This window comes from Neomonachus schauinslandi, chromosome 15 (genome assembly GCF_002201575.2).
Source record: "Neomonachus schauinslandi chromosome 15, ASM220157v2, whole genome shotgun sequence".
Taxonomy (NCBI): domain Eukaryota; kingdom Metazoa; phylum Chordata; class Mammalia; order Carnivora; family Phocidae; genus Neomonachus; species Neomonachus schauinslandi.
In genome coordinates, this window is record NC_058417.1 from 6,477,719 (window position 1) to 6,491,147 (window position 13,429).

Here is a 13,429-nt window from a genome sequence, read left to right on the forward strand (position 1 = left end):
CCTTCCCTTCAACTCATGCCAACTCCTTGCTGCTCTGAAAAAATATCTAAATGCGGCTTGTGATGGACAAACTGTAGTGTAGCCATCTGACTCCTGCCCCTTGGTGTCCATGCCCTAGTATAATCCTCTTCCCTTGAGTGCAGGCAAAACTTGTGACTTGCCTCTAACAAATGCAATAAGGACCATGGGATGTCACTCTCAGGATTGGGTTGTATTATATGGCAAAACTGATAGGATGTCATGTCCATGATCTCACTACTTTATACAAAACTACATCTTCGCAGATTGAAACTAAAGCCTCTCCTTGAAGACTTAATGAAGTAAATGGCCATGTTGGAGAAGCCTCATTGGCAAGAAATTGTGGCTGGGCTCTAGGAACTGCATGCTTCTAAAACCAAAGAGCAGCCTCCAGCCAACAGCCACCAACAAAGCTGCGGCTCTGTCATAGGGCCACAGGAAATGAAATGTGCCAACACCTGGAATGAGCCTGAAAGCAGATTCCTCCCTAGTTGAGCCTAGTTGAGGACACAGTCAGAGCAACACCTGGATTACAACCTTGTGACCCTGAACCAAGTATCCAGCTAGATTGCCCTGATTCCTGCCTCACAGAAACCATGTAATAAGTGTATGTTGTTTTAAGCTACTGAGCTTGTGGTCCTTTGGTTATGCAACAATAGAAAACAAATGCACTGGTAAAGGAGATTGATAAGAAAGTGCAAAACCGAGAAATTAACTCTGCCCCCACCATCTCCCCTTCAGCGTGATATGCACAAGTGGAACAATGCCATGTACTGTTCTTCCACTTGGGTATTTAATACATTATGGTATGACCTGTCCGTCCTCAAGCATTTGTAAGATTCAAGTGTCTCACTAGGAAATTTTACCAGGGCTAAAATGAAAGTGTTTATTCACCAAGGTAAACGGGCTGTGGAATTTGTTGAATTATACTTGAGTAGAACTTCTACTAGTTTGAATGTGTGTTTACACGCATTATCTCTGCTGAGACTCATAATCCTGGGAGATGTGTAAGCAAGCATTCTTCTCCTGAAAATGAGAGATTAAATGGCTTGTCCAAGTAGCTTAGTCCATTCAGGCTGCTATATAACAAAACACCATAGACGAGTGCCTTATAAACAACAGAAGTTTCTCACAGTTGTAGAGGCTGGAAGTCTGAGATCAGGGTGCCTGCGAGCTCGGGTGAGGACCTGCTTCCGGGCTGCAGACTTCTCGTGTGATCCTCGCATGGCGGAAGGGGCTAGGGGGCTCTCCTGAGCCTCTTTTATAAAAACATTAATCTCATTCGTGAGGGCTCCACCCTCATGACATAATCACCCCCCAAAGACCCCACCTCCTAATACCATCACATTAGGTGATGGCATTAGGATTTCAACACATGAATTTGCCGGGATGGGTGGGAGAGAAGGATCCAGTAACACCAGGTTTACCAGCAAGTAGTAAGTGGAAGAGCCAGAAGTGAATGTAAGTCTTCTAAAACCAAGACCAGTTTTTTCCCTCTACATGAAACCACCTCTTGTAGAGAAGACATTACCTGAATCCCAATAATAATATTTAATCATGACAATATATTCCCAGGTTTTTTGTGTTTTGTTTTTTTTTTTTCAAAAGTGAAATAAAATTAGAAGCTGGAGATCAGCACTCCCTCTAAAATCATGGAGGTCGTCTGGTTTAGTTAGGCTTATGAAAGGAATTAGATGTGCTGTATATGATGGAAACTCTGTCATCATCAAAGAACATTAACAGGGACACTCATGCATGTATCCTTGTGTCAAATGTTGGATTCATACTGACTAAGGTACTCAAAGACCACTTAAAATACAGAAGTTATTGTATTCAGAGGCTGGAAGTCAAGCTGCCTAGCTCAAAAATCCTCTGTAGGCTCAGCACAGAGTAATGAAATTTTGCTTCTCTGCAGGAAGAGAATGCTTCCTTTGACATTCCGAAGACAAGTTCTGTGTAACCTAAAGCCTCAGAAGCTTGATATAAAAATGTATATGGCCAAGAAAAATGTTTTGTTACTTGAAAAGTGATTGTCAGATGAGAAAAAAAAATGGTAAAAAAAAAGGCAAGTAAGAAACTCACTCTACTTCCAACCAAAGATTTTCAATGAGGATGAAGCTTTTCCTTTCAGAGTAAATTCTAGCTTATGTGATAACATAAACGTGATTTCGAACCCAGAGTACATCTCACATTATGTTTTTATAATTGCACTTTGTGACTACTGATGCACTCTGTGTTTGGCCAGAAATGCAATGGTCTTGACTCATTTTCTAGGTGCAGGGTATGTGGTGATAATAAAACATATACACAAAACACATGGATACACAACAATTTCTTAGTGTTGACATCTCCTTCTTATTATTAGAACCTCCCAACTGGTAGATATGTCTCCTGACTCTTCCATCTTCAACAACCCTCAGTACTTCCATTAATTACCTTTCTAAAATAATAAATTGAATCATATTACCATCTCCTACTCGAAAATTTCTGACATCTGTTCAGTCCATCCAGGAGAAAGTAGACATGCAAACCCATGCACAACTGACTTTCCATTCTCCTTTCTGTACTTCATCTGCCACTACTTCATACCTCACATCCTCTGTTTAAAGTTCACAATTTCCCATGGATACATATACACCCAGGAAAATATGAGAATTTGTTATTAGGAAATTTTTCTATCAAGACTACTTCACCAAGAGCACCCCCTCATTCTGTGGGAAATAGAATGGGTCGAATACAAAATCAAATTAACAAACTTGTTAGGGCAAAATTTGGTATACAAGAAGAATAGAAGAGGAAGTTAGGTGTTAAGAATATTGAATTAGATTGTTGAAAACAAAATAAATACTTTGGATTATATGTCTCTCAAGCTGAGTTTTCAATGCAAAATTACTTTCTCGATAACAAAAGTGTGGTAGAGGTCAATGAAGGATGGGCACATTTCTTTCTGGGCAAAGGTGTCTAAACAATTAAAATCATGATTAAGGGGGAGCAAATCCTGCTGCATTTTAAAGTTGCCAGAGTGTGATGTCGGTTGAAAGATGAAGCCCATGGCTTCATGAAGCCCACATTGAAAGAAAAGCCCATGGCTAATGGGTACAGAGTTTTCTTTTGGGTGTTGAAAATGTTCTGGAATTACATAGTGGTGGTAGCTGCACCACTATATGGACATACTAAAAACCACTTATTGGACACTTTAAAATGGTGAATTTCATCATACATGAAGTATATCTCAAAATAATAATAAAGGTAGGAAAGTCTTCATAGACATCATTAAAGTCCTAAGATAAAGAAATTGTCAAATAATGGTGAAGAACTGCCCCAGAGATGGTAAAGTTTACCAAGAGAAGAGAGGGTGGAGGCAGCCTCAATAAATATAAAAATAAAAAATTTCTAAAAATAAAGAAGGCACTGGTGGAGAGATAACAGAGAACAGAATGAGTTTTTTAAAATAAATTATTGAGGGACCCACACTTGATTAAAGACAATATAAAATTATGGACTCATATGAGGGTACCAATAAATGGCTAGAAGAAAAAAAGATTAAAATGTGGGACTCATGGCAGATCCTCCTCACAAGCCCCCTCTGTGTTAGGCAGATGAAGTAGTTGAGATTTACAATACTGTACAGGGGGTGACCCCCTGAACCCCAGCTCCCCCACTTATTCCTATGTGACTTTGAGATAGTCATTTAATCTCTCTGATTTTCCATTTCCTCTTATGTAAAATGAGAAAATCATAGTACCTACCTCATAGGGTTATTGTAGGGATTAAATGAGAGACAGAGAGGGAGAGAGAGATGAGGGGAGATTAAGAGACTATCTCTAGCCATGTGGAAATCAATTTGAGCACAGTGCCTAATATATTAAGAACATTTAATCAGTTGCAGTAGTGATTAAGAAGAATGATGATGATGATGATGATGTATAGTGGTGGTGGTGGTCATGGGTGCTGATGCTTTTCCATTTTATAAATCTCACTGTTCACCAGGTTATGGGGTCTGTTCCAGCCAAATCAGTCTACTTGCCAACTCAGCATCTCTAATCCATCTTGTTTACTTTTTATTGCTTCATTCTTAAAGCCTTGGTTCAAGTTATTTCTTCTTCCTGAAATGGTACCTTCTCTCTAGCCTTTGAAATTCTACTTCTTTTCCAAGACTCATCTCCACTGTTGACTTTGCCCCCATCACCCCATTCTTACTGACCACACCTTTCCCTGAACTCTTACTCTTATACTTTCAGTCCCCAGCTATATCAGTTTTGGCTCTCGTGTACATGGATGTTTGTTTGAATCTGCTGAGGATAATACAAGAGAAAGGAAAAAGGGTCAGTAAAGAGAGAGGGGAGGTGAAGCAAATGGCAAAACTGGGTTGTACTTGTAGCCATGAAGGGGGGGAAGTAGATAGATATAGAAAAATAAATAGGATCTCTGAAACCACACATATAGCCATACAACTATACATGTCTGTTACATATGTCAGCATCAGTAATTTCAGAATCAAATCATTTGAACATTTGCTCATTTATTCATAAGGCTGCAAATGGTTTGTCATGTCCTAAAACCATTCAGTATAAAAGTATCTGAACAAGTCTAAGGCCGTATAGCCTGGATGTGGAGCTGGAGGCTCTCCATGGCAGAAGGAACTTTTTGAAAGATACTTACTCAGCTCTGGCATGGTGAGGTACTTATATAAAGATTACCTAAAATTTTTGCTGTGGTACAAAAAGGGATTCAGAAGGAGGAAGAGGTCATTACTGAATCATAAAACCACAAAAATATTGGGGCACTGGCTGGCTCAGTCAGTAGAGCATGCGACTCTTGATCTTGGGGTAGTGAGTTCAAGTGCCATGTTGGGTATAGAGATTATTTTAAAATAAAATCTTTTTAAACATCCACAAAGATACTGAAAACTTAGATAGAGGTTTAAAAATAAACAGTAAAATGCCTCTTAATAATTCTGTTACTTGAAACAAAGGAGAAAAATAACTCATAAGTTCTTTTTTAAAAAATTTTTATTGTTATGTTAATCACCATACATTACATCATTAGTTTTTGATGTAGTGTTCCATGATTCATTGTTTATGCATAACACCCAGTGCTCCATGCAGAACGTGCCCTCTTTAATACCCATCACCAGGCTAATCCATCCTCCCACCCCCCTCCCCTCTAGAACCCTCAGTTTGTTTTTCAGATCCATCATCTCTCATGGTTCATCTCCCCCTCTGATTTCCCCCCCTTCATTCTTCCCCTCCTGCTATCATCTTCTTTTTTTTTTCTTAACATATATTGCATGATTTGTTTCAGAGGTACAGATCTGTGATTCAACAGACTTACACAATTCATAGCACTCACCATAGCACATACCCTCCCCAGCGTCTGTCACCCAGGCACCCCATCCCTCCCACCACCCCCCACTCCAGCAACCCTCAGTTTGTTTCCTGAGATTAAGAATTCCTCATATCGGGCGCCTGGGTGGCTCAGATGGTTAAGCATCTGCCTTTGGCTCAGGTCATGATCCTGGGGTCCTGGGATCGAGTCCCGCATCGGGCTCCCTGCTCAGTGCAGAGCCTGCTTCTCCTTCTCCCTCTGCCATTCCCTCTGCTTGTGCTCTTCTATCTCTCTGTCAAATAAATAAATAAAATCTTAAAAAAAAAAAAAGAATTCCTCATATCAGTGAGGTCATATGATACATGTCTTTCTCTGATTGACTTATTTCGCTCAGCATAACACCCTCCAGTTCCATCCACGTCATTGCAAATGGCAAGATCTCATTCCTTTTGATGGCTGCATAATATTCCATTGTATATATATACCACATCTTCATTACCCATTCATCTGTCGATGGACATCTTGGCTCTTTCCACAGTTTGGCTATTGTGGACATTGCTGCTATAGACATACAGCATGCTCGGGGAGCATGTACTCCTTCAGATCCCTACATTTCTATCTTTGGGGTAAATACCCAGTAGTGCAATTGCTGGATCGTATGGTAGCTCTATTTTCAACTTTTTGAGGAACCTCCATACTGTTTTCCAGAGTGGTTGCACCAGCTTGCAAGTTCTTGTTAAAATTGTGTGCGTGGAAGTTTTTTTAAATCTGAAGCAAGGGATGAGTTAAGTTCAGTTTACAATCCTTATTATCATTAACTTAAAATCTGTGAAATGCCATTTATTCTCTTAATTTTTTTTAAAGATTTTATTTATTTATTTGAGAGAGAGAGCACAAGCAGGGTGAGGGTCAGAGGGAGAAGCAGACTCTCCGCTGAGCAGGGAGCCCAATATGGGACTTAATCTCGGGACTCTAGGATCATGACCTGGGCCAAAGGCAGATGCTTAATGACTTAGCCACTCAGGCACCCCGATTCTCTTATTTTAAATATTTGCTTTATTTGTTTATCATTATAAAAATACCTATATGGGTTTTCAGAGAACCACTTCAATCCTAAATTCCCCTAAATCTTTTTTTATCCACAAGAAAACTATAAATTCTGTTACAACAAAGTTTTGAGTCAATAAGCATTACTATAAGCAAAATGAAGAAAAATTCATTAGGATTTTAAAATGCAGAACTACAAAGTGAGAATAAATGAATTATCCTACATCAGGCATTGGATTTGTGATAGAGCCTATTAGAAACTATTGTGGGTTTTGCTTTTTTTGTTTTTCATTTTTCCAGGGTCCCCACACTGTTCACTAGTCCAGCTACCCTGCCTTTGTGCACAAGGTCTTGAACTGAACTTTGAGCAGAATGACTAGATAGAGCCCTCATATGCAGCTTAATTCATAAACCTAGAGCTTTTTTAAAATATAGTTTTCACTTTTATATTTATTTACTTTTCATTACATTTTTCTAATGAATTAATTGTGAAGTTTAGGAAACCCATTGATTTTTGTATGTTGATCTTGCATCTTGCAAACTTGCTGGAGCCTTTTATTCTGAAATTATGACTTTTTGGGGAAGTGATCTATAATTAAAACCGCTCATGTCTTTCATCCCAGTATTTATTGTCCCTATTTCTGTTTCTTTTCATATTGCATTGGCTGAATAATGCTGAATAACAGCAACAAATGTAAGCTTTAGATTTTAATACTGCTTTAATTTTGCACCATAAAGAATATGTCAGCTATTGATTTTGAGAAGATACTCATAATCTAATTAAGAAAATTTTATTTTGTTTTTATTTTTTGAATAGTTTTTATAAAATCATGAATTGGTGTCAAGTTTTATCAAATTCTTTTTAGTATCTTTTGAGATAATAAAATTATTTTTCTCCTTTTATCTATTAATACTCTGTATAGATTTCTTTGTAGGAAAATTTGTTCTTGCATCCCTGGAATAAACATCACTTCATTGTGCAACATTATTTTTTCAATATTCTGTTAGAATTGATTTGCTATCATTTCTTTAGGAGTTTTACAACAAGGTTCATAAGAGAATTTAGCCTATGTTTTTCTTATAGTCTCTGTGTCTAACTTTGGTCTCAGGGTTATATTAGCTTTGGAAAATAAAACCTTTCATCATTTATTTCGTTCATGAGTTGTTTCTGTAACATTGGAATTATAGATTCCTTGAAGGTTTATAAAACATACCTATAAGATTACCTAAGCCTGATACCTATTTAAAAGATAGATTTTCTTTTTTACTATCTTTATACATGTAATTATTTTCTACCTGTGGTTTTGGCCTTTTTCAGTTTGTGTTTGTTTTTTTTGTTTTTTTTACTGTTTCTTGAGACAATTTTGATAAGGTATTTTGAAAATTGTCAGTTTCTTCTAAGTTTTCAAAACATGTTGGTAAAAATTGCAAATGGTGTCCTGTTATAACTTTCATGTGTCTTTTGTCTAAATAGAGTGGTGGTAAGAGAAATTAGAAGAAGTAAACAGAAAATTTTGGGAATGTAGCTGATGCCTCTGGGGCCCCAGGTCATTTTCCCTTGATCCTCACCTGCTTGTAGCCATGTTTGCAATGGTTATTTCTGTGCAAGGTCAGACTCGCCTCGTGCTTCTTGTTGAACAAAGAACTTAACAAAGAACTCTAAGGAGGTGTAAGAAGGAAGTAGAACATCAAAGGGGTGAGAACTGTGACTAGGTCCTCCTGAAGTGGAGGTCCTGGTGAGGTGGGAAAATGTGGAGGTCAGTGTACCAGGTGCCCTGAATAGATAGGTCAGAGTGGGATGCAAGAAGTGACAGTAGGGATTGTGGGCAGCTGTGGTATATGAGCTCATACTGATCATTATCTTTCTAAATGCTTTATTATCTTTGCCTTTCCTCTCTGTTCTCATTGTCATTGTTTCCGTCCTTTCCTTTGAGTTAGTAATCGGTTATTCAAATACTTCAGTTTGAACTATTTCTACTAAATTTATGAATTCTGTATTTGTGCAATTTTGGCACTTAATTTATCCCCTGGAATTCTTTTTTTTTCTTTTATTTTTTTTACCATATCATCTTTGACATATCATTGAATTTGTATCCTTTTTACATTGTTGTAGCATTCTTGTAATTTGTGTAGGTTTTTTTTCTGATGAGGTATAATTCATGTACAGTAAAATGCATATAATTTCAATCAGTTTTGACAAATGTATACACCTGAGTGACCCTGTTTCCTATCAAGATATAATTATTTATTTTATGCAGAAAATCCCTTGTGCCCCTTTCCAGTCATTCATCCCCAGAAGCAACCACTCATCTGGCTTTTCACTCAGTACAATGTCTTTAAGATTCACACAGCCACATATATCAGTAGGGATATTCCATCGTATTATGCATTCATTCTCAGACTGATGAGGATGAGATGTTTTCAGTCTGGGGCTATTATAAATAAAGTTTCTCTGAATAGCCTTGCACAAGGCTTTTTGTGGACATGTGTTTTCATTTCTTTTGGTAAATACAGATCTTTCTTTCTCAACTTGATAGAAGTCAAAACATCGGTAAGTCAAACCATCCTAAGTCAAGGACATCTGTACCTACAAGTGGGATTTCTGGATCACAAGATACAGGTATATTTTTTAAAAACCTCCAAACAATATTCTTTTTTTAAGATTTATTTTATTTTAGAGAGGGGAGAAGGCAGATGAAGAGGGAGAGTCTCAAGCAGACTCCACGCTGAGGACAGAGCCCAGCATGGGGCTTGATCCCATGACCCTAAGATCACCACCTGAGCTGAAACCAGAAGTGGGGCACTTAACTAACTGTGCCATCCAGGTGCCCCAAAAACTTCCAAACAATTTTCAAAGGGATTTTCAAGCTTATTCTCCCACAAGCAAAGTATGGGAATTCCAGTGACCCCACATCCTCCGGTGTTTGGTGTGGCCAGTCGTTATCATTTTAGCTGTTCTGGGGTGTGGGTATAGTACAATCTTGTGGTTTCACTTGGCATTCTCCAAATCCCTGACAGTAACAAGAGAGCTTTTTCATGTACTTTTGTCCATTCTTATGCCTTTTATTCAGTATCTGCTCAGATCTTTTGTTCATTTTTATTAGGTTATTCGTGTTTTATTATTGAGTTGTAAAAGTTTTTATATATTGTGGATACAGACCCTTAATGAAATATGTGTTGGGAATACGTTCTTCCAATCCATGGCTTCTCCATTAATTTTCTTAATGGTTTCTTTGATGAGCCGAAGTTTTAAATTTTTGATGAGGTCCAATTTATCATTTTTTAATGGTTAGTGCATTCTGTGTTCTCTCTAAGGAATCTTTCTATCTCTAGGTTGAAAAGATTTTTTTCCCTTAGGTTTTCGTCTAGAAGCTTTATGGTTACAGTTTTTACCTTCAGATCTGTGATCCATCTCAAATTAATTTGTGATACATTGTGAGATAGGCATTGAAGCTCTTTTCAACCATATAAAATTCAAGTTGTTCCAACATTATTTGTTGATGCAACTTTCCTTTTCTCCTTGAATTGCTTTGGAGTTTTTGTAAAAAATTATTTAACTGTACATAAGCGGGTCTGCTCTGTTCCAATGATCTGTCTGTCTATCCTTTTGCCATGACATAGTCTTGATTCTAGTCACTTGAGAGTGAATCCTGAAGTCAGGTAGAGTAAGTGCTCCAACTCTGTTTTATATTTCTTTTTCATAGTTGTTTTGGGTTACTTGGCATATCCATATAAATTTTATAAATATATTCTCAATTTGTAGCAAAAGAAAAAAAAAGCCTGTTTGGATCTACAGATCAGGTACGGGAGAATTGCCATGTGACAGGATTGAGCCTTCCATGAATACGGTATATCTTTGTGGTTATTTGGATAATCCTCAGTATCTCTTAGCAAGATTTTATAGTTTGCCAGGTAGAGATCTAACACATCTTTTGTTAAGTTTATCCCTAGCTATTTCACATTTTGAAATATTTTTGTAAATGGTGTTGTAATACATGTTTTATTTTGGATAGCTTTCGATTTATAGAAAAATTGCAAGATGGTACAGAGAGTTCCTGTATACCTTCCACCCAGTTTTCCTTACTGTTAACATCTTTTATTGCCGTGGTACATTTGTCATAACCAAGAAACCAACACTGGTACATTCATGTGAATTACACTCCATACTTTATTCAGATTTCACTAGTTTTTCCACAAATGTCCTTTCTCTGCTCCAAGATACCACATTACATGTAGTCATTGTGTCCCCTCAATCTCCTCTTGCCTCTGACAATTTCTTAGTTTTCCTTTGTTTTTTATGACCTAGATAGTTTTAAGGAGTACTGATCAGATATTTTGGAGAATTTTCCTCAACTTGAGTTTGTCTGTTTTTTTCATTTTGTTTTGTTTTCTTTTCTTTTTTCCTCATAGTTGGACTGGGGTTACAGGCTTTGAGGAGGGATGCCATAGAGGTGAAGTGCTCTTTGTATGTTATCATTATCAAAGGTATATGCTATCATGACTTAACACTGGTCATATTAACTTTGATCATCTGGACAAGGTAGTGTTTGGCAGGTTTCTACACTGGGAAGTTACATTGCTCACCCCTTTGCTTCTGCTTCCGCTACTCTTTGGAAGCATGTCACCTCCTGAAGAGGTATCTATACAAACCATTCATAATTCTTCTTCAAGGAGGATATGTCTCCTTCTTTCTTTCTTTTCCTCTCTTCCTTCCTCCCCTCCCCATCCTCCCTTTCCCTTCCTTATTTAGATCAGCATGAACTCATGGATATTTATTTTATTTGAGGATTATAATCAAGTGTTAGATTATTTCTTTTGTTGCTAAAATTGTTCCAGCTTCACTCTCTGGGAGCTCTTTCAGGTTGACTCCTGTGTTCCTATGACATGCCCCCATTCTTTTGCTTTTTTGAGCATTTCCTTATTTTCTGGCTCTATAAGATGCTCCAGAATCAATTCTTTTTTTTTTCTTTAAAGATTTATTTATTTGAGAGAGAGAGAGAGCATGAGACGGGAGAGGGTCAGAGGGAGAAGCAGACTCCCCGCTGAGCAGAGAGCCCGATGCGGGACTCGATCCTGGGAGTCCAGGGTCATGACCTGAGCCGAAGGCAGTCGCTTAACCGACTGAGCCACCCAGGCGCCCCCAGAATCAATTCTACAAGGTGCCCTAAGATCAACCGTTTCCCTGAGGAACCCTGGTTCCTGGATGGGAAAATAATAACAGATCTGGGCACTTGGTATGGTCATTGCTGGTAGGAGATTACTGCTTCTAGGCTCTCTCAGTGCACAGACCTAATAGGTACACCAACTCACGCGTAGACACGTCTATGATCATTTCTGTGTGTATCCATCTGCATCTATGTTAAGCTACACTTGAGTTCATAGCAGAGTCTCCAACTCTAACCCAGTACCACTTGCTTCATTCTAGCTTCTCCTTCTCCTTGCTTTCTGACTATCTCTCTCTCCAGCAGTGGGGAAAACTGGCCCCACCCGTCCACCATCCATTTACTTATTAGTCCAGTCCAGGATGCCCATGACACAGTTTCAGAATCATTAACCACTTGCTCCGTGAGAAACAATATTATCAGCTAGAGCGCAGGTTGGTGTATAGTGGCTTTAGTCTTTAGCCTTCAGGTTTTCAGTCAAAATACTGTTTTCCGTGGTGACTTATGACAACTCCTCTCCTGCCCCCATCTAGGCCAGTGAGGTGATGTCATGCATTTGTACCCCAGTTACATTCTTCTGCCACAATCCACATTCCATCCTGGGGCCCTCTGACCCCTCATTGCTGGGTTTTGTATTTTATTTTAATTTATGACTTTATTTTATTTGACTTTGCATACATTAAAATTTACTTTTTGTCCTGTACAGCGTTACGGGTTTTGACAAATGCACAGTGTCTTTTAATTCCCCCTCCAGTACCATACATAATGGTTCCACCACCTTAAAGATTCCCCTGTGCACCCCCTTTGTGATCAGCTACTCCCCCTTCCCCAGGGCCCTGGCAATCGATACAAGGCTCTTCATCCCTGCAGTGTTGCCTTTTCCAGAAGGTCATGTGAGTAGAATCATGTTATAGGTACTTTTTCATTCTGGCCCATGTCTATCAGTATGCACTAGAAAGGCAGGCGTATTTTTAGATAAGCCACATCTTTATGGATGAGTGATCACATAAAGAAACTTCTGTGGCGGGGCGCCTGGGTGGCTCAGTCGTTAAGCGTCTGCCTTCGGCTCGGGTCATGGTCCCAGGGTCCCGGGATCGAGCCCCGCATCGGGCTCCCTGCTCCCTGCTCCGCGGGGAGCCTGCTTCTCCCTCTCCCACTCCCCCTGCTTGTGTTCCCTCTCTCGCTGTGTCTCTCTCTCTCTGTCAGATAAATAAATAAAATCTTAAAAAAAATAAAAATAAAAATAAATTCTGAAAGTCCTTATAATTCTGTAGCTGGCTTTCACATAAGGCTTGAGCCTATTCAAAATGAAAGGGTCATCACTTTAGAAATACAGAAGTACGGGCGCCTGGGTGGCTCAGTTGGTTAAGCGACTGCCTTCGGCTCAGGTCATGATCCCCGAGTCCCGGGATCGAGCCCCGCATCGGGCTCCCTGCTCGGCGGGGAGCCTGCTTCTCCCTCTCCCACTCCCCCTGCTCATGTTCCTGCTCTCGCTGTCTCTCTGTCAAATAAATAAATAAAAGCTTAAAAAAAAAAAAAAAAAGGAACTTTGGTGGCAGGTAAAGAAAAGACTAAAACCTATCCTATATTTGTAAAACGGTTGTAATTTTCAAAGTGCTTATAGTATACTAGTTCTTATTCGATCCCCATGGGGAACCATTCCTCCAACAAAGAATCTAAGGTTCAAAGAGTTTCGGTGGCTTTTCCAAAAACACACAGTCAGTGAGTGCCTCGTGGTACTTGAACTTGGCTTTTTAACATTCAGGCCAGCGTCCTTTTGCACGTAGTGCTTTTCCAGTGTGTCTTCCACCCCGTGTTGGCTGTGAATCCTTCTTGGTGGCCACCATGTCTTCATCAGTGAGTAAAATTCATTT